The following is a 12,140-nucleotide window of genomic DNA, read 5'->3' as shown; positions in this document are numbered from 1 at the left end:
CATTTCCTCTTTAAGGACCTCCATCATATTCAAGAGCTATTTTAAACTCCTTCTCTTGGGCTTCAGCTGTGTTGCAATACCCAGGGCCTGCTGTGGTAGGGTTGCTGGGCTTTAGCAAAGACATATTATTCTGGCTGTTATTGATTGTGTTTTTATGCTGGCATCTAGGTATCTGGGTTTGGGAAGTTTGTAATTTGGTGCTGATATCTAGTCTTGTCTTTGTTGGGTAGATGTTTTGTTTCTGGGTTTCAGTTGCTCTCTCTGTTTCTTGGGAGAGTTTGGTGGGTGTGCATTGCCTGGTAGGAAATTCTTCTGGGAGCCTGGTAGATTTGGCTACTGAGAGTTTCAGATAAAATAAAAAATGTGTTTCCAGGTATCGAGAGCTCACACTTAGGAATGGAGATATAATAGGAAGTAAGGGCTGAGAGGGTCCACAGAGGGGATCAAAGCAGGATCTGCTTAGTCCTCTGGAAGTGGGCACAGAGAGTGTGGAGAGGCAACAACAGGTGGTCTGCTACAATTCTGGTGGTAAATTTGTGGGATTTGACTTGGAAGAATGAGAAATCAGCAGTTAGCCCACCTGTGACATTTAACTTTTTGTTACCACCCTGTGGTGATATTGTGTTCTCCAATATATGTGCACATTAATAAACTTATCTCAGGGTCAGAGAACAGAACAGCTGCTAGACAGACATAGAGGCTAGAAAATGGTGGCACACACACCTTTAATCCTAGCATTCTGGAGGCAGAGATCCATCCAGATCTCTGAGTTCAAAATCACCCTAGAAACAGCCAGGCATGGTGACACACACCTCTAATCCCAGGAAGTAATGGCAGGAAGCAGAAAAGTTTCTAAGGACCAGGAATTAGAGCCCTGTTAAGCTTTTAGGCTTTTGAGCAGCAGTTCAGCTGAGATCCATTGGCTTAGGACACAGAGGCTTCCAGTTTGAGGAAACGAGATCAGCTGAGGAGTTGGTGAGGGGAGGTTGGCTGTGGCTTGTTCTGTTTCTCTGATCTTTCAGTGTTCACCCCAATACCTGGCTTCGAGTTTGTTTTTTTATTAATAAGACCTTTTAAGAATCATGCTACACCACCTCAATGAAATGCTTTCTAAACAGAAAATAAGAATGCTTACTTGTCGTGATGTATTGTGTCCCCTAATATACTGTGTCTCCCAATAAAATGAAGCTTGTCTGGAGATCAGAGGAAAGCCAGCCACTGTAGCAAACACAAAAGTCAGGCAGCACACGCCCTAAATCCTATCCCTTAGCAGGCAAGGTCTCTGTGTGTTCAAGGACACACTAGGGAACAGAGCCAAGCAAGGGTGGTGATGCACGCCTTTAATCCCAGTACCAACCCTAGAGACCTGGAGGTCTGTATAGATAGACAGAAAGTGAAAGAGCTGTGTAGGAAGAGGAAGTGAGGTAGCTGGGCTAAGAAAGCCAATGAGAGGGCAGAAAAGCAAGGCACATAATGCCTGCGTAGACAGGGAAGTTGTGGCATTTGGAAGCTGCAAGAGTTGGTGAGGTAAGGTTACTGGTGGCTTTCCCTATTTCCCTGAACTAAGACTTTCACCCCTATATTTGGCTCCATGTTTTTTATTTAATAAGACCGTTTAGAAATTCATCTACACTTACTCAGGATGTATATCTTGGTTTTTAAAGTTGATGCAAGAAATGTATATATACCAGTAAATTAAAAATAAATCCATATCTTCAAAATTTTTGTTAGCGAATGACAAGTAATGGATATTTACCAATATAATCTATATAAGCAGAAATTCAGATTAGATTCAGACTTTTCTAAAAAAACTGATCAACACACACCTAGTAGAATTAAAGTTAACCATATAAGAGTGTTCATAATACTGTTCTCTCTTTTCTGTAGCTTTGATATGTTTCAAATTTGAAAGAATAAATACATACACATACATTTGTATGCATATAATCCTTCCTACTTTTTTTTATAACATATAATTGAAAAATACCAGACAGGAGAATCTTTTTCATGACCTTCAGCATTTGCTATTTAAGTTTAGCCCTTGAAAGTACTAACCAATGATCTATATCTCCATTATACTGAGCCTAGCTTCATCTGTTTGCCTGTGTGTATGTGTGTGTATAAATAAATATATATATACATATATATTATATATAAATATATATATCTGTAGGTATAGTTTTTCCTGCTGCCCTAAACATGTCATCCCTCAAACATATACCCATTGCTCAAGTAAGAAACTGAAATGGAAGTTCTCATGATTTCATTAGAGCCCCTTGAATTGTAATGAAAACAGAGAACTCATTGGCTTGATGCAAAAATCATCAGAAAATCCCTGTTTTCAAAATATTCAAACTTGGGAGATAAAATGGGTTTCATCATTTTGTTTAGGAGCTCCATAGTAAGACATTAATGATATGGTGCCCACAATTGATTATAAGTCAGGTTTAGCAAGGGACATAATTAAAGTCTCTGGTGTTTTGACTTTCACAAATAGAAGTGTATCCTCTTGTGGTGTTGTTTATCCCTGCTCCAGGTTATTAGCTCATTAGTGCAAGTGGATTTTTAAATTTACTTGTAAATTAGTAGACCCTAAAGAGTCGAATGTAAAACAAACAGAATGTTAACGGCCCATTTCATGAATACATAGACCAGTGGCTCAACCCTTATTATCTTATTATACGCATCCATGATGTGTATGCAATGACTTCAACACTCTCCCAAAGTACAGTTCGAGGCTTCTCACAACTACTACACAGAATTTGTTTTTACCTCAAACTATTCTTTCTTTAAAAAAATGTTTTATATTTATTTATAAGAGGGAAGGCCCATGTGTGCCCTGATGTGCAAGTGGAGAGCAGAGAGTCATGGGAGTCTATTCTTTCTTTCTATCATATGGGTCCTGGGGATCAAGTCAGATTTGGTGGCAAGCACCTTTACCTGCTGAGCCATCTCAATGGCCCCCAAACTCCTCTTTTATTTTGTAATTACAAATAAAGCACATACTGTTTTATTATTTTTTCTGTTTTACCAAAATCTGTGACAATTAGTCATTGTAGCTTGATACTTTCTTGGGAAATTTTATTTATTAATCATTGCATTCATTATCACTGCAATCAAATGCCTGACAAAAACAATTAAAACAATAAAATTTCACACTGGCTCAAAGTTTGAAATTGTCATCCATCACTGCAGGGAAGTTCTGGTGTCCAGAGAGGGACAAAGGCAGCTGGTAACAGTGAATCCATAATCAAGAAAGAGAGCAAGATGAATGATGTAACTTAGCTCACACTCTCTTCTCAGTCAGCCTGGGACTCCAACCTATGGAATGGTACCTCCTTCTATCAATTAGGGTGGGTCTTCCCACCTAATTAACCTACTATAGAAACTTCCTCACAGACATTCCCAGAGAGTTGTTTCCTAAATCCCTTCAAGTTGAAAATAAAAATTAACCATCACAGCCATTAATGCAGCCCATAATAAGAAAAATCTCAAAATTGTATTCCTTATCCTCCATGGAGTCCATTACTAAACCTCCATTCCCGGTAATTAGAATGGACAGGAAACCAGGTTTCTTAAAAGATTAAAACATTGAAACAAGGTATCAATACTGAACAGCTCTATGTCAACATGACTCAAGCTAAACCATCAGAGAGGAGGGAGCCTCCATTGAGAAAATGTCTTCATAAGATCTGGCTGTCAGGCATTTTCATAATTAGTGATCAGTGGGGGAGGGCCCAGCCCATTTGGGCTCATGCCATTCCTGGGCTGGTGATCCTGGGTTCTATAAGAAAGCAGGCTGAGCAAGCCATGGGGAAAGCAAGCTAGTAAGTAACACTTCTCTATGGCCTTTGCATCATGGTGTTTTATCATAACAATAGACACCCTAACTAAGACAGTATCTGAGAAAGCAAAACCACTTTTTTTAGCTATATGTATGGCTAAAGACACAAATATATCTAATGGTAGAATATATGAAAGTTTTCAGCATTCACTTATATTTTAAAGTAAATATCAGCCTTGAACTTTTAGCAAATTTCAATAATGTGCTTTGGCTATGAATCTGTCAACTGGGGCCATGGTGTTGTCCAGGACTGAGCTGCTACCAAGGGCCAAACCTGGGTCTATGACCCTACCACATCCCAGGGTCTGTGTTGATGTCTGTGACTCCTGCCACCACTAAAGGTCAGGTGGATACCTGGGGTCTGGACCACCACCTGAGGCCATGTTGGTGTTCAAGGGCCATGTTTCCATGAGGGCCATACTGATCTGACTGGCTTGTGCTGCCACCCAGGGCCATAGAGATGTCCAGGCCAAGCTTCTGCTGAGGCCATGTCTTGGTCCTTGGTTCTGCTGCAGCTGGAGTATGTGTTGATGTCTGCGGCCCTTTTTATGACCAGGACCCATGTGAACCAGTAGTTTTGAAGTCCAAGGGCCATGTTGAGCTGGGTCTGGAAGAGCCAGCCACACCCCCCACAGAAGAGATGTTCCTGCCCTGCAGTGTCTTATGCACTGATGCAGCAGGAGAACTGGGACCAGTGGCATGGATGCAGGAGAGCTGACTTCCCCCCTTGCCTGAGGTGGTCAGTCCCAGCAGAGGCCTGGACTACCAACTCAACCACTACCCAGGCCCACATCCAGTATACTGAGCTGGCCCATTCCAACATCCACCCCATTTATGACCTCTGGAGGGTGTGAAGGGACTGGTCCTGCTGAACCATAACTACAGGATCTCCATGACTTTCCTCTTTTTGATATGTCTTTTTACTCACTCTTCTGGAGCACTAGATTTTATATAATTCCTACAGATATTTGAATTACTGCTTTGGTGTTATAATTACATTTCTTATTCTTGTGACAGACTCTTTGACAGAAACACCTACAGAGAGGAACAACTTATTTTGCTCACAGATTTTGAGGTTTCATTCCATCTTGGCCAGGAAGATAAATTAGAGCAGAATAGCCCATGCCATATCAGCCAGGAAGTAGAGAATGTGGAATACAGGACAAGGACATAGGGAAGCCTAGTACCCAGAGACATGTCCAGTTCCCTCCTATGAAACTCGATCTCCTACATTTCATCACTTCCCAATAATACCATTGTATTATGAATCAATTAAGGAGTTAATCCAATGAATTGACTAGGGAACAACCCTCTGAATCTAATCACCTTCTTACATACTATCAGTTAGCAACCAATCCCCCAGCACAGAAGCCTATGGAGATAATTTCCTGTTCAAACTATGAAGTTCTATATGATTTTTAAGTTAAATAGCAATGCATTTTATGAATAGTAAGTGCAACATTTGATCAAGTATCGTCATTGTAATTGTCTACCAGAGAACATTATTTCTAAGTACAATCTTGAAGCAAATGTTAATGTTGTATTGTCTCATTACCCATCTTAAATACAAGTTGTATCTTGTCACACCAGAAACAGTGCTCAGACACAGTTGATAAAGCTTTCCACTCTGCACTCCCCACCCCCATGTCTCAGTTCCTTGATGTAGCTGACCCTGACATCTGCATTAGAGCTGCTGAGCATGATCACTTCCCTAGGACAGCTAGATGACACCTGCTCTCCTGGCCCAGTTGGTCATCACATTTTGCATGAACTGTGAATACATGCTGTAGTCATTACTTCCCAATCTTCCAATCATTCTGTGACCTCAGGTGACTTGTGCCTAGTTGCCTTAATATAAAACTCCCCCATGGAACCCTATTTGGGTACCATGAAGGCTTTGACTTATAGTCCATTTCATTCAGACCCTGTTTGGCTCTCTGATATCTGTGTGTGTAGCCTCCAGACATGCCTTAAACATCAATGTCTACCTGTCCTGAAACTCTTAATCATTCACATTATAACTGTGTTACACTAAAGCCATGTCTGAAGTCACACCTCTGATCACCGGCTCCTTCCTGGAAGGGATCTGTGCAGGTGGATCTCCCACTAGTGTGCTTTTCTTGGATCTTTGATGGCTTCTCCCAGGCAATAGATAACACCTGAGGACAAACAAGAATTTCATTCAAAGTACACCTTCAGCCTTGGAAGGAAACCATGGCCATTTCCAATGTTTGCAGAGTCCATGAGACACTTGATCTTGTCGGTGGGTGTTATTAGGCATTACTGGAGAAGTAACAAGACAAAGGCTGATACAGATAAATGGAGGTGAGAGGTTGGCCTCCCTAGAAAGGAAATAAGAAACTCTGTGGTCCACAGTTGAAGTCTACTCTATTCAGTCTCTGCTCATGCTCCAACTTTAACTTACTCCTCTGAGTCATCCCTTCCTTACCCTTTCCTGGTGTTTATATGCCATCCCTGGCGTGGTGATGGTCACAAGACTCAAGTCTGACCAGAGCAGTGAAAGCATCTTGTCACAGGGCTAGGTCAATTTATTTGTTTTCTGGTGTTGCGATTAAGGTGTACCAAACCAGGTGACTTAGACTACTGAAGTGTATTGTCTCACAGTCTTACAGTTCTGAGATCATAACTGAGATCTCCATGTTAGGGGAAGTAGTTCTTTTGGGGAACTGTGGAGCAGAATCTGTTTCATGATTTTCTCTCTGCTTCTGATAATCTGGGGGTGAGCTTTGGTGTTTCTGGGATTCTGATGTAGCACTCTGACTACTCTCTTATCACTGTGTCACATTTTCCCTGTGCACATATATTGAAATGTCCCCTTTTCATGAAGATACTAGTTATAGAAGATTAGTGCATATATGATCTCCTCTGCTGTATTACCTCACCTTAATAAATTATGTTCTCACTACTCATTTACAAGTAAGGTAAAATTCACAGATATTAAAAGATAGGACTTTAAAATATAAAGATTTAAATGTTGGGAAAACAATTCAACCTGTAACTGTTCAATATAAATGAATAAGCCAATCAGGTCCAATAAGGCTCAATAAATATTTAACTGTGAATTCCCAGAAATAGTCTCATTTTCTTCCACCACTAGACAAGAGAATTCAGGGACTAGAATTGCTGCAGTCATGTTATGGCTACTGAGTTGGAATGGGGGATCTTTTGAAAATAAATCCAACACAGACTGTAATCTAAGAAGTGGAGGCAGAAACGTTTATTTACTACTTGTTAAACATGAGGTGAAACTCTACTGTGAGTCAAATGCTTCTTTAATTCTTTGCTTATCTGAGCTAACATATCGCCTTTATCCTTAAGCCAAGTAGAAAAACTCGCAAAAGAAACAGAGTTGTCATCAATATGATTAAATGGTGGGGTAAAAGATGAGGTGTCCATGTGAACTGAAAAACATGAAGAAACGAATACTTCCTTCTGTCTTTGTGCTATTAGATTGTACTATTAGATAAGACTCAATTTTATGAGTTCTCACATGATAATTCAGCAATTAACAACTGAAAAGCACAATAAGTCTAATACTTCTATTTAAAATTGAAATATTTTTATACAATATAGATACAGTTTTCTGTAACAACACATTTCCAGAGAGGCATTGAGCTACGTGTTATTCCAGGTTTTGCTGAAATAAAGGGACATCAATATTCAAAGACAATTAGCATGGAGGCTCACAAAATCAAAAGTACAGGTAGCCAATGACTGCAGAAAAGCAATCATAGATAATGTTCAAACCGTGGAATTATAAAGAAAGGTCAATTCATAAAAGAAAGCTGAAAAAAAATTAAAAGAAAGCTGGTCTTGGGAATAGAATGAAACCTTCATTTTCAAAGCATTGTGATGACAATAGTTTGTCAAGAAAAGCAAGATCATCCTGGAGAAAGTTAAGAGTGCTAAGGATCAAAGCTTATTCTCCTGAAACATGGCTGACAATCATGGGTCAGATAGATTGTTGTGACAGTTTCTTCTATTAGTGCCACTGGCTATGAAGCCTCTGAGTAGTGTGAATATTCAGAACTACGTACTCTTCTCTGCTTGGATGCTTCTAGAAACCCCATTATAAGAGTGACTGATCATCTTCTTGCTTTCTCTGGCAGTGACTATGCCAAGGTGGCATTAGTTATTATGACTCCATCTCAACAGCATCACAGAGACCCCATGATAATTTTCACCTATTTCACATGAGTTTCTTACTAAATAGGTACTACATTTTTAGGGACTGACTATTTCTCACTGGTTACAGATGAGATGCCAATAAGTGTTCACTAGGAGCAGAAAAGCCAAAACTTGGATGAGAATAAGAAATTGAGTCAGTGCAGAGGACATGGACACTATTTACTCTGTCAGCGTAACAAATGTGAGAAGCATGACTTCAGCTGCTTTGACAACTCAGAGAACTCTAGATATACCTTAACACATAAGTAGCAGTACTCTGCCTTGTAGTCTTGTACCTCTTCAGTAAAGCCATCAGTCCCTTCGTGCATATCTGACTGTATTGGAAACTTCTGGGCTGTCTGTCTTCTGGTCCATCTTTCAGGACAACTTTTATTGTATTGGCAAGCTTCATATGAACACATGATTTAACAGCAATTCACTTTTGCTCTTATGCATGCATTCCCTGTTGCACTTCAGGTCTTTTTTGATATTGTGATGTTCAGTGATTATAGAAACAATTAACACCACACATATACAAACTAGAGTGGAAAGAACAACAGCACAATCCTTCTTGAGCACCTTCTACGTTCTTCTTCAGAAGGTTCCAGCAGAATCTAGCCTCAGTGTCCAGGAACATGTCAGGCATTGAACTGCCCTTCCTTCCTTCCTTCCTTCCTTCCTTCCTTCCTTCCTTCCTTCTTCCTTCTTTCCTTCCCTCTTTCCCTCCCTCTCTCCCTTCCCTCCTCCCTCCCTTCCTTCCCTCCCTCTCTCCCTCCCCTCCTCCCTCCCTTCCTTCCCTCCTTCCCTCCCTCTCTCCCTCCCTCCCTGCTTTCCCTTCCTTCCTTCCTTCCTTCCTTCCTTCCTTCCTTCCTTCCTTCCTTCCTTCTTTCCTTCCTTTTCCTTTCTCTCTTTCTTGATTCCTAACTTGCATTCCCAGGGATTATTTCCCAAATACCTGTCTCAGGCTAACTAATGGAGAAAACCCAGGGTTCTGGGTTTTACAGGTAGAAACTCGTTGTGGTTTGAGGGATTTACCTCTGAGAAACTTCTAGGCCTTTCCACAATGAAGTCCACTGAAAGTGCCTCCTAGTGTTGGAGAAAGCTCACAAATCAAAGCTGGCATTTGAAAGGGAAAAAAAAAAAAGGTCATAATTGTTCTCCGTATTTAAAATCTTATCACTTGTTTACTCTGCATTACATGCCTCAATTAGAAGCAACATGGTCCTGATGATATTGCAACAGCTTTGGATAGCAAAAGATTGTGCTACTTACAGAACTCTCCAGAGTGGATCTTTTATATTGTTTATGAAATATAGGCTAAGTTAGAACAAACTAGACTCTCCAACTTTATCTTCTTCCATTTTTATGTATACTGAATTTCTTTTTGGACTATGTGGAAAAAAGAGTGAGAATAGTGAGTGATTCAACAAAATATGTATGTATCTAGAATATTTTATTTTACATTTGCTTGTGTATCAAAATAACCTAGAGAGGATCTGGGGAGTTAGCTCAGTGGATAAAGCTCTTACCATTCAAGTATGAAAACCCAAATTTGGATTTCCAAGAACTCATGTAAATGTTGGGTGGACCCAGCCTCTCACCTGCAATTCTTGTGCACCCAGAGATGGAAAGTGGATTACTAGGGTAAACTAAGTTCAATTGAGAGACCCTACCTCAGTGAGTAAAGCAGAGAGTGCAAACTACATAGGCAAGCCTTGTTCTTACACACACACACACACACACACACACACATACACACACACACACACACACACACACACACATATACACACACACACACACCTGCAAACATATGTATACCACATACCTATAAACATACACAAACATGCAAAAATAAAAATAATCAAAATAAATTAAAGAAAAAATTTTAAATCAAGACTTCTGGATTTCACTCTCAAAAGACCTGTTTCTATTGATCTAAGCATAAATCCTGAAAATTTCATGGTTAAAGATTCTTAGGTGAATCTAATAGAGTCAAATGATGGAAGTACTGAACTGAATAATTCATACAAGATAATTTATGGAAATTTATTACCTAACACTATAATATTTTTTTCTGTTATGGAGTTGGAAACTGGTGCTTTCTAAAGTATATTTCCTTATTTTCAAGTGAGAAAACATCTTGGATTCTTTATTTATAAGAAATTTGTAATTAAACTTCCAAAAATGAAAGGTCTAAATTCTTAGAATTTTACATTTCTGAAAACTAACATTAGACATAATTTTTTAACAAACTTTCATTGAAGTGTATCTCCATAAAGGATGAGATTAAAAGAATTAACTTCTACATATAATATTACGGAACCCATCATACATAATTAACATTAATTAAGTGTACAATTAATTCTGACTATTGAGTAATTTAGCTGACTCTCCACAAGTATGTTTTCTGAAGTATTCATTAACTAGTTTTAATGACAAAATGTATCCTAGTAGACTTCCTGAGTAGCTACCTAATTTTTCCTGAATGGAAACTCTCTTATGAAATGGCTGCTCTGTTGTGTCTAGGTATATTTATAGCAGCTTACAAAGTCTGGGAAAATATGAAGTGAGTTTGTTTTTAGTTAGCAAAAGAATGTAGGCCATTTGAATATGAAAATTCATTTTTAAGAACTGGTCACATTTCAAAGGCCTCAGCCTCATGTGGCATGTGGCTGTCATTCTGAGAAGTGCACATCTAATGCATGCTCAATGATGTGGTTGTTACCATGGATGCACGTCTAAGGCTCCAGCAAAGTCCATGCTGACTGTAGTGGGAACCTTCAGGGATTCCAAATTGTCTACATGATCAAGGATAGTTAATTGAATTTACTTTTTTTTAAGATCGGGGATATTTAATATAATTAATCTGTGTTCCCTCCTTTGTTAACAAATGTCTCTGTATGTGCATGAAAGTTTTGCTTTAGTCAAGTGTGGTGTTGCATATCAGTAATGTCAGCACTTGGGAATAAGAGGCAGGAGGCTCTGGGGTTCAAAGTCAACCTTGTCTACATAGAGAGTTCAAGGACATTTTGGGCTGCATGAAATCTCATCTCAAAGCAAAAACAAAACCCAGTTGTTCACTGAGCCTTAGGTGCAGATGTTGTATTGTAGGTGTGTTTGTTGGGTGGTCACCCCACAGTCCATTGTTCTCTGCATTTGACAAGTTGTAGTTTTTTATATTGGTCTCCTTCTTCTGCAAAAAGAAGTTTCTTTGATGAGGGGTGAGAGCCACATGTGTCTGTGGGTATAGGGATAAGTATTTAGAGTGCAGTTAGAAGTTGTACTCACTTAGGAAAGTGACATGGGATCTCCTCTAAGGTTTGTTGCCTTCCTAGCCTTATGTAATTGGATAGATTACAGGATGAGGCATGATTTCTTTCCTCTTAAGTAGGCGATGTGTCCAATGAAACAGCTGTAGGTCACCATCAAAATATAAGTGCCACCATTGAACCTTTAGGAATATCTTGAGGGGTGGTCATTGTTGTGGTTCATAGACATCAGAGCTAGATAGAACTGTTGATTGTTTTCTGTATTGTATTAGAAGTATTTCTCTGGTATTACTAACAGCAATTAAGAAATACTTATTGCAGTTTGTCTGAATTTAACATCAAAGCAAATTGTACCTGAAGTCTGATATAAACCACAAATTAATACCTGTGGTTCTGATCCTGGAGACACCAGGAATATTCCACCAGAGTATAGAAAGACTGACAGAGACCACACCACATTCTAAGACTGCAGAATATGCGCCACATCATTGATGTAACTGGCAAAATCATTTCATCTGAACCGCTGAGAGGAAATTTAATAACTCATATGATAATATTTCTAATATTCAGAAAGTTTTAATATGACATTTCAAAGGAAATCACTATTGGATTATGATTAAACTAAGATTTAAACTATATTTAAGGTCTTCATGAAGTTAGAGTCAAGTTAAGCAGTTTAATAAGGAATTTACTGTCTTGAAAGGCAATTTCTTAATGACTCTAATCTAAACTCTTCATTTTTTTCTAAAAGCAATTACTGATCTTCAATCTTTTACTTTAGCCTAATCTTGTCTTCAGCTAGCTCTTCTGTATTGGAGAAGCCTTCACTGGTCCCT

This window comes from Onychomys torridus, chromosome 2, assembly GCF_903995425.1.
Source record: "Onychomys torridus chromosome 2, mOncTor1.1, whole genome shotgun sequence".
Classification (NCBI taxonomy): Eukaryota; Metazoa; Chordata; class Mammalia; order Rodentia; family Cricetidae; genus Onychomys; species Onychomys torridus.
The sequence above is the reverse complement of the archived record's forward strand: the minus strand, read 5'-3'. Positions refer to the sequence as shown.